The 10773-nt window shown below is 53.0% G+C and overlaps 3 non-coding genes across 3 annotated transcripts; all 3 read right to left on the reverse strand.

Moving 5' to 3' along the window:
- Positions 1–435: 435 nt before the first annotated feature.
- Positions 436–508, reverse strand: trnat-ugu (transfer RNA threonine (anticodon UGU)). Its single transcript has one exon. It is a non-coding gene; the product is annotated as a tRNA-Thr (tRNA).
- Positions 509–2329: 1821 nt separating this feature from the next.
- Positions 2330–2402, reverse strand: trnat-ugu (transfer RNA threonine (anticodon UGU)). Its single transcript has one exon. It is a non-coding gene; the product is annotated as a tRNA-Thr (tRNA).
- Positions 2403–7987: 5585 nt separating this feature from the next.
- trnat-ugu (transfer RNA threonine (anticodon UGU)) lies at positions 7988–8060 on the reverse strand. Its single transcript has one exon. It is a non-coding gene; the product is annotated as a tRNA-Thr (tRNA).
- Between the last annotated feature and the right edge of the window lie 2713 nt (positions 8061–10773).

The following is a 10773-nucleotide window of genomic DNA, read 5'->3' on the forward strand; positions in this document are numbered from 1 at the left end:
GTGCGAACCACTGAGCGGCTAGTTGGGCGGAATGGCCTGTTTCCAAACTGGAGGGATTCTATGCTTCTGTGATAGCTGAGAATCACCGGGAGACATGATTGGGAATGGTCATTCGGTCGCTTGGAGTGACTGAGGTCAGCGATCTCAAACTTTAATCGGTTCAGCGATCTCAAACTTTAATCGGTGAACACACACAGCCCCGTTCTTTGCCTGCAGAAGAAAGAAGTTGCAGGAAAACCTGCTCACCTGGTCGGAGACGAGAAATGAGAGGCGTTTCAGACATCAATTCCCAAAAGCAGCAGCTATGAGTCCAACAGGAGCGCCACCCGCCCCGCCGGTGGACGCTCGTGCTTCCAAGAAGCCGGTTGGACGACAAACGGGCGAGGAGCAATTTGAAGAACACAGCGCTCCTCAGCGTCATACCACAAGACTGAGAGGCCCCAGTGAGATTTGAACTCACGACCTCTGGTTTACAAGACCAGTGCTCTAACCGCTGAGCTATGGAGCCAGGCGCCAGGTCGCTCAGCGGAACTTGGCTGACTGGTTAACACTGGCTGAGTCAGAACGCTTGGGACACAGGTTCCAATCGACCCTCGCGTCACCGTCTGAACGGTTTGAACATTCTCCCCGTGGGTTTGCTCCGGCTGCTCCGTTTACAAAGAAGTGTAGCTTCTGCGGGATTGGCCACGCTTCATTGTCCCATTGTGTACGGTGATTGTGCGGGCTCGGTGGATTAGTCAGCATTCAATGTAGAATGATGCAGTGCGCGGAATGGGCCTGGGTAGATTGCTCTCTGCAGGTCGGTGTTGACGAGATAAGAATATATGAGATTGGTGACAGTGTGGAAACAGGCCCTTCAGCCCAACAAGTCCAAACTGTTTCCAAACTGGAGGGATTCTGTGCTCCTGTGATATCTGAGAATCACCGGGAGACATCATCGGTCAGCGATCTCAAACTGAAATCGGTGAACACACACGGCCCCGTTCTTTGCCTGCAGAACAAAGAAGTTTTTGGATTTCAACTGAACGCTGTAAGTGACAAAAGCAGAAGTTGCAGGAAAGCTCAACTTGACAAAAGTAGCAGCTCTCAGTCCAACAGGGTTATTCGGGAGCGCGTCGCGTACCTCTGGTGTTTGGGGGTGAAAACTCGCCCTTCCTCAGAAGCCGCTTGGACCATAAACAGGCGTTGAGCGATTCGAACATGGTACTCGTCAGTCGCATACCAAACATTGAAACTGACTGCGGGCTGGCCTGGCAAAGAGGATAAATGCGATGAGGCCCCAGTGAGATTTGAACTCACGCCCTCTGGTTTACGAGACCAGCGCTCTAACCGCTGAGCTATGGAGCCGGGCGAGCGGCCGCCGCGAACCTTTGGCTGATTGGGTAACAGCCCTCGCGTCACCGTCTGGACAGTTTGAACACTCTCTCTCCCCGTGCGCGCGTGGGTTTGCTCCGGCTGCTCCGGTTACAGAGATGTGCAGCTTCTGCGGGATTGGCCATGCTTCATTGTCCCATTGTGTACGGTGATTGTGCGGGCTCGATGGATTAGTCAGCATTCAATGTACAACGATGCAGTGTGCGGAATGGGTCTGGGTAGACTGCTCTCTGCAGGTCGGTGTTGACGAGATTAGAATAAATTAGATTGGCGACAGTGTGGAAACAGGCCCTTCAGCCCAACAAGTCCACATCAACCCACCCAGACCCGTTTCTCTCTGAATAATGTACCTACGACTAGGGGCAATTTAGAATGGCCAATTCACACGACTTGCACGTCTTTAGACAGTGGGAGCGAACCGGAGCAAACCCACGCAGACTCTGGGCGAATGTGCAAACACGACACAGACAGTCCCCTAAAGCTGGAATCGTGACTGCGTCCCTAGTGCTGTGAGGCAGCAGTGCGAACCACTGAGCGGCTAGTTGGGCGGAATGGCCTGTTTCCAAACTGGAGGGATTCTATGCTTCTGTGATAGCTGAGAATCACCGGGAGACATGATTGGGAATGGTCATTCGGTCGCTTGGAGTGACTGAGGTCAGCGATCTCAAACTTTAATCGGTTCAGCGATCTCAAACTTTAATCGGTGAACACACACAGCCCCGTTCTTTGCCTGCAGAAGAAAGAAGTTGCAGGAAAACCTGCTCACCTGGTCGGAGACGAGAAATGAGAGGCGTTTCAGACATCAATTCCCAAAAGCAGCAGCTATGAGTCCAACAGGAGCGCCACCCGCCCCGCCGGTGGACGCTCGTGCTTCCAAGAAGCCGGTTGGACGACAAACGGGCGAGGAGCAATTTGAAGAACACAGCGCTCCTCAGCGTCATACCACAAGACTGAGAGGCCCCAGTGAGATTTGAACTCACGACCTCTGGTTTACAAGACCAGTGCTCTAACCGCTGAGCTATGGAGCCAGGCGCCAGGTCGCTCAGCGGAACTTGGCTGACTGGTTAACACTGGCTGAGTCAGAACGCTTGGGACACAGGTTCCAATCGACCCTCGCGTCACCGTCTGAACGGTTTGAACATTCTCCCCGTGGGTTTGCTCCGGCTGCTCCGTTTACAAAGAAGTGTAGCTTCTGCGGGATTGGCCACGCTTCATTGTCCCATTGTGTACGGTGATTGTGCGGGCTCGGTGGATTAGTCAGCATTCAATGTAGAATGATGCAGTGCGCGGAATGGGCCTGGGTAGATTGCTCTCTGCAGGTCGGTGTTGACGAGATAAGAATATATGAGATTGGTGACAGTGTGGAAACAGGCCCTTCAGCCCAACAAGTCCAAACTGTTTCCAAACTGGAGGGATTCTGTGCTCCTGTGATATCTGAGAATCACCGGGAGACATCATCGGTCAGCGATCTCAAACTGAAATCGGTGAACACACACGGCCCCGTTCTTTGCCTGCAGAACAAAGAAGTTTTTGGATTTCAACTGAACGCTGTAAGTGACAAAAGCAGAAGTTGCAGGAAAGCTCAACTTGACAAAAGTAGCAGCTCTCAGTCCAACAGGGTTATTCGGGAGCGCGTCGCGTACCTCTGGTGTTTGGGGGTGAAAACTCGCCCTTCCTCAGAAGCCGCTTGGACCATAAACAGGCGTTGAGCGATTCGAACATGGTACTCGTCAGTCGCATACCAAACATTGAAACTGACTGCGGGCTGGCCTGGCAAAGAGGATAAATGCGATGAGGCCCCAGTGAGATTTGAACTCACGCCCTCTGGTTTACGAGACCAGCGCTCTAACCGCTGAGCTATGGAGCCGGGCGAGCGGCCGCCGCGAACCTTTGGCTGATTGGGTAACAGCCCTCGCGTCACCGTCTGGACAGTTTGAACACTCTCTCTCCCCGTGCGCGCGTGGGTTTGCTCCGGCTGCTCCGGTTACAGAGATGTGCAGCTTCTGCGGGATTGGCCATGCTTCATTGTCCCATTGTGTACGGTGATTGTGCGGGCTCGATGGATTAGTCAGCATTCAATGTACAACGATGCAGTGTGCGGAATGGGTCTGGGTAGACTGCTCTCTGCAGGTCGGTGTTGACGAGATTAGAATAAATTAGATTGGCGACAGTGTGGAAACAGGCCCTTCAGCCCAACAAGTCCACATCAACCCACCCAGACCCGTTTCTCTCTGAATAATGTACCTACGACTAGGGGCAATTTAGAATGGCCAATTCACACGACTTGCACGTCTTTAGACAGTGGGAGCGAACCGGAGCAAACCCACGCAGACTCTGGGCGAATGTGCAAACACGACACAGACAGTCCCCTAAAGCTGGAATCGTGACTGCGTCCCTAGTGCTGTGAGGCAGCAGTGCGAACCACTGAGCGGCTAGTTGGGCGGAATGGCCTGTTTCCAAACTGGAGGGATTCTATGCTTCTGTGATAGCTGAGAATCACCGGGAGACATGATTGGGAATGGTCATTCGGTCGCTTGGAGTGACTGAGGTCAGCGATCTCAAACTTTAATCGGTTCAGCGATCTCAAACTTTAATCGGTGAACACACACAGCCCCGTTCTTTGCCTGCAGAAGAAAGAAGTTGCAGGAAAACCTGCTCACCTGGTCGGAGACGAGAAATGAGAGGCGTTTCAGACATCAATTCCCAAAAGCAGCAGCTATGAGTCCAACAGGAGCGCCACCCGCCCCGCCGGTGGACGCTCGTGCTTCCAAGAAGCCGGTTGGACGACAAACGGGCGAGGAGCAATTTGAAGAACACAGCGCTCCTCAGCGTCATACCACAAGACTGAGAGGCCCCAGTGAGATTTGAACTCACGATCTCTGGTTTACAAGACCAGTGCTCTAACCGCTGAGCTATGCAGCCAGGCGCCAGGTCGCTCAGCGGAACTTGGCTGACTGGTTAACACTGGCTGAGTCAGAACGCTTGGGACACAGGTTCCAATCGACCCTCGCGTCACCGTCTGAACGGTTTGAACATTCTCCCCGTGGGTTTGCTCCGGCTGCTCCGTTTACAAAGAAGTGTAGCTTCTGCGGGATTGGCCACGCTTCATTGTCCCATTGTGTACGGTGATTGTGCGGGCTCGGTGGATTAGTCAGCATTCAATGTAGAATGATGCAGTGCGCGGAATGGGCCTGGGTAGATTGCTCTCTGCAGGTCGGTGTTGACGAGATAAGAATATATGAGATTGGTGACAGTGTGGAAACAGGCCCTTCAGCCCAACAAGTCCAAACTGTTTCCAAACTGGAGGGATTCTGTGCTCCTGTGATATCTGAGAATCACCGGGAGACATCATCGGTCAGCGATCTCAAACTGAAATCGGTGAACACACACGGCCCCGTTCTTTGCCTGCAGAACAAAGAAGTTTTTGGATTTCAACTGAACGCTGTAAGTGACAAAAGCAGAAGTTGCAGGAAAGCTCAACTTGACAAAAGTAGCAGCTCTCAGTCCAACAGGGTTATTCGGGAGCGCGTCGCGTACCTCTGGTGTTTGGGGGTGAAAACTCGCCCTTCCTCAGAAGCCGCTTGGACCATAAACAGGCGTTGAGCGATTCGAACATGGTACTCGTCAGTCGCATACCAAACATTGAAACTGACTGCGGGCTGGCCTGGCAAAGAGGATAAATGCGATGAGGCCCCAGTGAGATTTGAACTCACGCCCTCTGGTTTACGAGACCAGCGCTCTAACCGCTGAGCTATGGAGCCGGGCGAGCGGCCGCCGCGAACCTTTGGCTGATTGGGTAACAGCCCTCGCGTCACCGTCTGGACAGTTTGAACACTCTCTCTCCCCGTGCGCGCGTGGGTTTGCTCCGGCTGCTCCGGTTACAGAGATGTGCAGCTTCTGCGGGATTGGCCATGCTTCATTGTCCCATTGTGTACGGTGATTGTGCGGGCTCGATGGATTAGTCAGCATTCAATGTACAACGATGCAGTGTGCGGAATGGGTCTGGGTAGACTGCTCTCTGCAGGTCGGTGTTGACGAGATTAGAATAAATTAGATTGGCGACAGTGTGGAAACAGGCCCTTCAGCCCAACAAGTCCACATCAACCCACCCAGACCCGTTTCTCTCTGAATAATGTACCTACGACTAGGGGCAATTTAGAATGGCCAATTCACACGACTTGCACGTCTTTAGACAGTGGGAGCGAACCGGAGCAAACCCACGCAGACTCTGGGCGAATGTGCAAACACGACACAGACAGTCCCCTAAAGCTGGAATCGTGACTGCGTCCCTAGTGCTGTGAGGCAGCAGTGCGAACCACTGAGCGGCTAGTTGGGCGGAATGGCCTGTTTCCAAACTGGAGGGATTCTATGCTTCTGTGATAGCTGAGAATCACCGGGAGACATGATTGGGAATGGTCATTCGGTCGCTTGGAGTGACTGAGGTCAGCGATCTCAAACTTTAATCGGTTCAGCGATCTCAAACTTTAATCGGTGAACACACACAGCCCCGTTCTTTGCCTGCAGAAGAAAGAAGTTGCAGGAAAACCTGCTCACCTGGTCGGAGACGAGAAATGAGAGGCGTTTCAGACATCAATTCCCAAAAGCAGCAGCTATGAGTCCAACAGGAGCGCCACCCGCCCCGCCGGTGGACGCTCGTGCTTCCAAGAAGCCGGTTGGACGACAAACGGGCGAGGAGCAATTTGAAGAACACAGCGCTCCTCAGCGTCATACCACAAGACTGAGAGGCCCCAGTGAGATTTGAACTCACGATCTCTGGTTTACAAGACCAGTGCTCTAACCGCTGAGCTATGGAGCCAGGCGCCAGGTCGCTCAGCGGAACTTGGCTGACTGGTTAACACTGGCTGAGTCAGAACGCTTGGGACACAGGTTCCAATCGACCCTCGCGTCACCGTCTGAACGGTTTGAACATTCTCCCCGTGGGTTTGCTCCGGCTGCTCCGTTTACAAAGAAGTGTAGCTTCTGCGGGATTGGCCACGCTTCATTGTCCCATTGTGTACGGTGATTGTGCGGGCTCGGTGGATTAGTCAGCATTCAATGTAGAATGATGCAGTGCGCGGAATGGGCCTGGGTAGATTGCTCTCTGCAGGTCGGTGTTGACGAGATAAGAATATATGAGATTGGTGACAGTGTGGAAACAGGCCCTTCAGCCCAACAAGTCCAAACTGTTTCCAAACTGGAGGGATTCTGTGCTCCTGTGATATCTGAGAATCACCGGGAGACATCATCGGTCAGCGATCTCAAACTGAAATCGGTGAACACACACGGCCCCGTTCTTTGCCTGCAGAACAAAGAAGTTTTTGGATTTCAACTGAACGCTGTAAGTGACAAAAGCAGAAGTTGCAGGAAAGCTCAACTTGACAAAAGTAGCAGCTCTCAGTCCAACAGGGTTATTCGGGAGCGCGTCGCGTACCTCTGGTGTTTGGGGGTGAAAACTCGCCCTTCCTCAGAAGCCGCTTGGACCATAAACAGGCGTTGAGCGATTCGAACATGGTACTCGTCAGTCGCATACCAAACATTGAAACTGACTGCGGGCTGGCCTGGCAAAGAGGATAAATGCGATGAGGCCCCAGTGAGATTTGAACTCACGCCCTCTGGTTTACGAGACCAGCGCTCTAACCGCTGAGCTATGGAGCCGGGCGAGCGGCCGCCGCGAACCTTTGGCTGATTGGGTAACAGCCCTCGCGTCACCGTCTGGACAGTTTGAACACTCTCTCTCCCCGTGCGCGCGTGGGTTTGCTCCGGCTGCTCCGGTTACAGAGATGTGCAGCTTCTGCGGGATTGGCCATGCTTCATTGTCCCATTGTGTACGGTGATTGTGCGGGCTCGATGGATTAGTCAGCATTCAATGTACAACGATGCAGTGTGCGGAATGGGTCTGGGTAGACTGCTCTCTGCAGGTCGGTGTTGACGAGATTAGAATAAATTAGATTGGCGACAGTGTGGAAACAGGCCCTTCAGCCCAACAAGTCCACATCAACCCACCCAGACCCGTTTCTCTCTGAATAATGTACCTACGACTAGGGGCAATTTAGAATGGCCAATTCACACGACTTGCACGTCTTTAGACAGTGGGAGCGAACCGGAGCAAACCCACGCAGACTCTGGGCGAATGTGCAAACACGACACAGACAGTCCCCTAAAGCTGGAATCGTGACTGCGTCCCTAGTGCTGTGAGGCAGCAGTGCGAACCACTGAGCGGCTAGTTGGGCGGAATGGCCTGTTTCCAAACTGGAGGGATTCTATGCTTCTGTGATAGCTGAGAATCACCGGGAGACATGATTGGGAATGGTCATTCGGTCGCTTGGAGTGACTGAGGTCAGCGATCTCAAACTTTAATCGGTGAACACACACAGCCCCGTTCTTTGCCTGCAGAAGAAAGAAGTTGCAGGAAAACCTGCTCACCTGGTCGGAGACGAGAAATGAGAGGCGTTTCAGACATCAATTCCCAAAAGCAGCAGCTATGAGTCCAACAGGAGCGCCACCCCGCCCCGCCGGTGGACGCTCGTGCTTCCAAGAAGCCGGTTGGACGACAAACGGGCGAGGAGCAATTTGAAGAACACAGCGCTCCTCAGCGTCATACCACAAGACTGAGAGGCCCCAGTGAGATTTGAACTCACGACCTCTGGTTTACAAGACCAGTGCTCTAACCGCTGAGCTATGGAGCCAGGCGCTCAGGTCGCTCAGCGGAACTTGGCTGACTGGTTAACACTGGCTGAGTCAGAACGCTTGGGACACAGGTTCCAATCGACCCTCGCGTCACCGTCTGAACGGTTTGAACATTCTCCCCGTGGGTTTGCTCCGGCTGCTCCGTTTACAAAGAAGTGTAGCTTCTGCGGGATTGGCCACGCTTCATTGTCCCATTGTGTACGGTGATTGTGCGGGCTCGGTGGATTAGTCAGCATTCAATGTAGAATGATGCAGTGCGCGGAATGGGCCTGGGTAGATTGCTCTCTGCAGGTCGGTGTTGACGAGATAAGAATATATGAGATTGGTGACAGTGTGGAAACAGGCCCTTCAGCCCAACAAGTCCAAACTGTTTCCAAACTGGAGGGATTCTGTGCTCCTGTGATATCTGAGAATCACCGGAGACATCATCGGTCAGCGATCTCAAACTGAAATCGGTGAACACACACGGCCCCGTTCTTTGCCTGCAGAACAAAGAAGTTTTTGGATTTCAACTGAACGCTGTAAGTGACAAAAGCAGAAGTTGCAGGAAAGCTCAACTTGACAAAAGTAGCAGCTCTCAGTCCAACAGGGTTATTCGGGAGCGCGTCGCGTACCTCTGGTGTTGGGGGTGAAAACTCGCCCTTCCTCAGAAGCCGCTTGGACCATAAACAGGCGTTGAGCGATTCGAACATGGTACTCGTCAGTCGCATACCAAACATTGAAACTGACTGCGGGCTGGCCTGGCAAAGAGGATAAATGCGATGAGGCCCCAGTGAGATTTGAACTCACGCCCTCTGGTTTACGAGACCAGCGCTCTAACCGCTGAGCTATGGAGCCGGGCGAGCGGCCGCCGCGAACCTTTGGCTGATTGGGTAACAGCCCTCGCGTCACCGTCTGGACAGTTTGAACACTCTCTCTCCCCGTGCGCGCGTGGGTTTGCTCCGGCTGCTCCGGTTACAGAGATGTGCAGCTTCTGCGGGATTGGCCATGCTTCATTGTCCCATTGTGTACGGTGATTGTGCGGGCTCGATGGATTAGTCAGCATTCAATGTACAACGATGCAGTGTGCGGAATGGGTCTGGGTAGACTGCTCTCTGCAGGTCGGTGTTGACGAGATTAGAATAAATTAGATTGGCGACAGTGTGGAAACAGGCCCTTCAGCCCAACAAGTCCACATCAACCCACCCAGACCCGTTTCTCTCTGAATAATGTACCTACGACTAGGGGCAATTTAGAATGGCCAATTCACACGACTTGCACGTCTTTAGACAGTGGGAGCGAACCGGAGCAAACCCACGCAGACTCTGGGCGAATGTGCAAACACGACACAGACAGTCCCCTAAAGCTGGAATCGTGACTGCGTCCCTAGTGCTGTGAGGCAGCAGTGCGAACCACTGAGCGGCTAGTTGGGCGGAATGGCCTGTTTCCAACTGGAGGGATTCTATGCTTCTGTGATAGCTGAGAATCACCGGGAGACATGATTGGGAATGGTCATTCGGTCGCTTGGAGTGACTGAGGTCAGCGATCTCAAACTTTAATCGGTTCAGCGATCTCAAACTTTAATCGGTGAACACACACAGCCCCGTTCTTTGCCTGCAGAAGAAAGAAGTTGCAGGAAAACCTGCTCACCTGGTCGGAGACGAGAAATGAGAGGCGTTTCAGACATCAATTCCCAAAAGCAGCAGCTATGAGTCCAACAGGAGCGCCACCCGCCCCGCGGTGGACGCTCGTGCTTCCAAGAAGCCGGTTGGACGACAAACGGGCGAGGAGCAATTTGAAGAACACAGCGCTCCTCAGCGTCATACCACAAGACTGAGAGGCCCCAGTGAGATTTGAACTCACGATCTCTGGTTTACAAGACCAGTGCTCTAACCGCTGAGCTATGCAGCCAGGCGCCAGGTCGCTCAGCGGAACTTGCTGACTGGTTAACACTGGCTGAGTCAGAACGCTTGGGACACAGGTTCCAATCGACCCTCGCGTCACCGTCTGAACGGTTTGAACATTCTCCCCGTGGGTTTGCTCCGGCTGCTCCGTTTACAAAGAAGTGTAGCTTCTGCGGGATTGGCCACGCTTCATTGTCCCATTGTGTACGGTGATTGTGCGGGCTCGGTGGATTAGTCAGCATTCAATGTAGAATGATGCAGTGCGCGGAATGGGCCTGGGTAGATTGCTCTCTGCAGGTCGGTGTTGACGAGATAAGAATATATGAGATTGGGACAGTGTGGAAACAGGCCCTTCAGCCCAACAAGTCCAAACTGTTTCCAAACTGGAGGGATTCTGTGCTCCTGTGATATCTGAGAATCACCGGGAGACATCATCGGTCAGCGATCTCAAACTGAAATCGGTGAACACACACGGCCCCGTTCTTTGCCTGCAGAACAAAGAAGTTTTTGGATTTCAACTGAACGCTGTAAGTGACAAAAGCAGAAGTTGCAGGAAAGCTCAACTTGACAAAAGTAGCAGCTCTCAGTCCAACAGGGTTATTCGGGAGCGCGTCGCGTACCTCTGGTGTTTGGGGGTGAAAACTCGCCCTTCCTCAGAAGCCCGCTTGGACCATAAACAGGCGTTGAGCGATTCGAACATGGGACTCGTCAGTCGCATACCAAACATTGAAACTGACTGCGGGCTGGCCTGGCAAAGAGGATAAATGCGATGAGGCCCCAGTGAGATTTGAACTCACGCCCTCTGGTTTACGAGACCAGCGCTCTAACC

Source organism: Hemiscyllium ocellatum, unplaced genomic scaffold (genome assembly GCF_020745735.1).
Source record: "Hemiscyllium ocellatum isolate sHemOce1 unplaced genomic scaffold, sHemOce1.pat.X.cur. scaffold_2817_pat_ctg1, whole genome shotgun sequence".
Lineage (NCBI taxonomy): Eukaryota > Metazoa > Chordata > Chondrichthyes > Orectolobiformes > Hemiscylliidae > Hemiscyllium > Hemiscyllium ocellatum.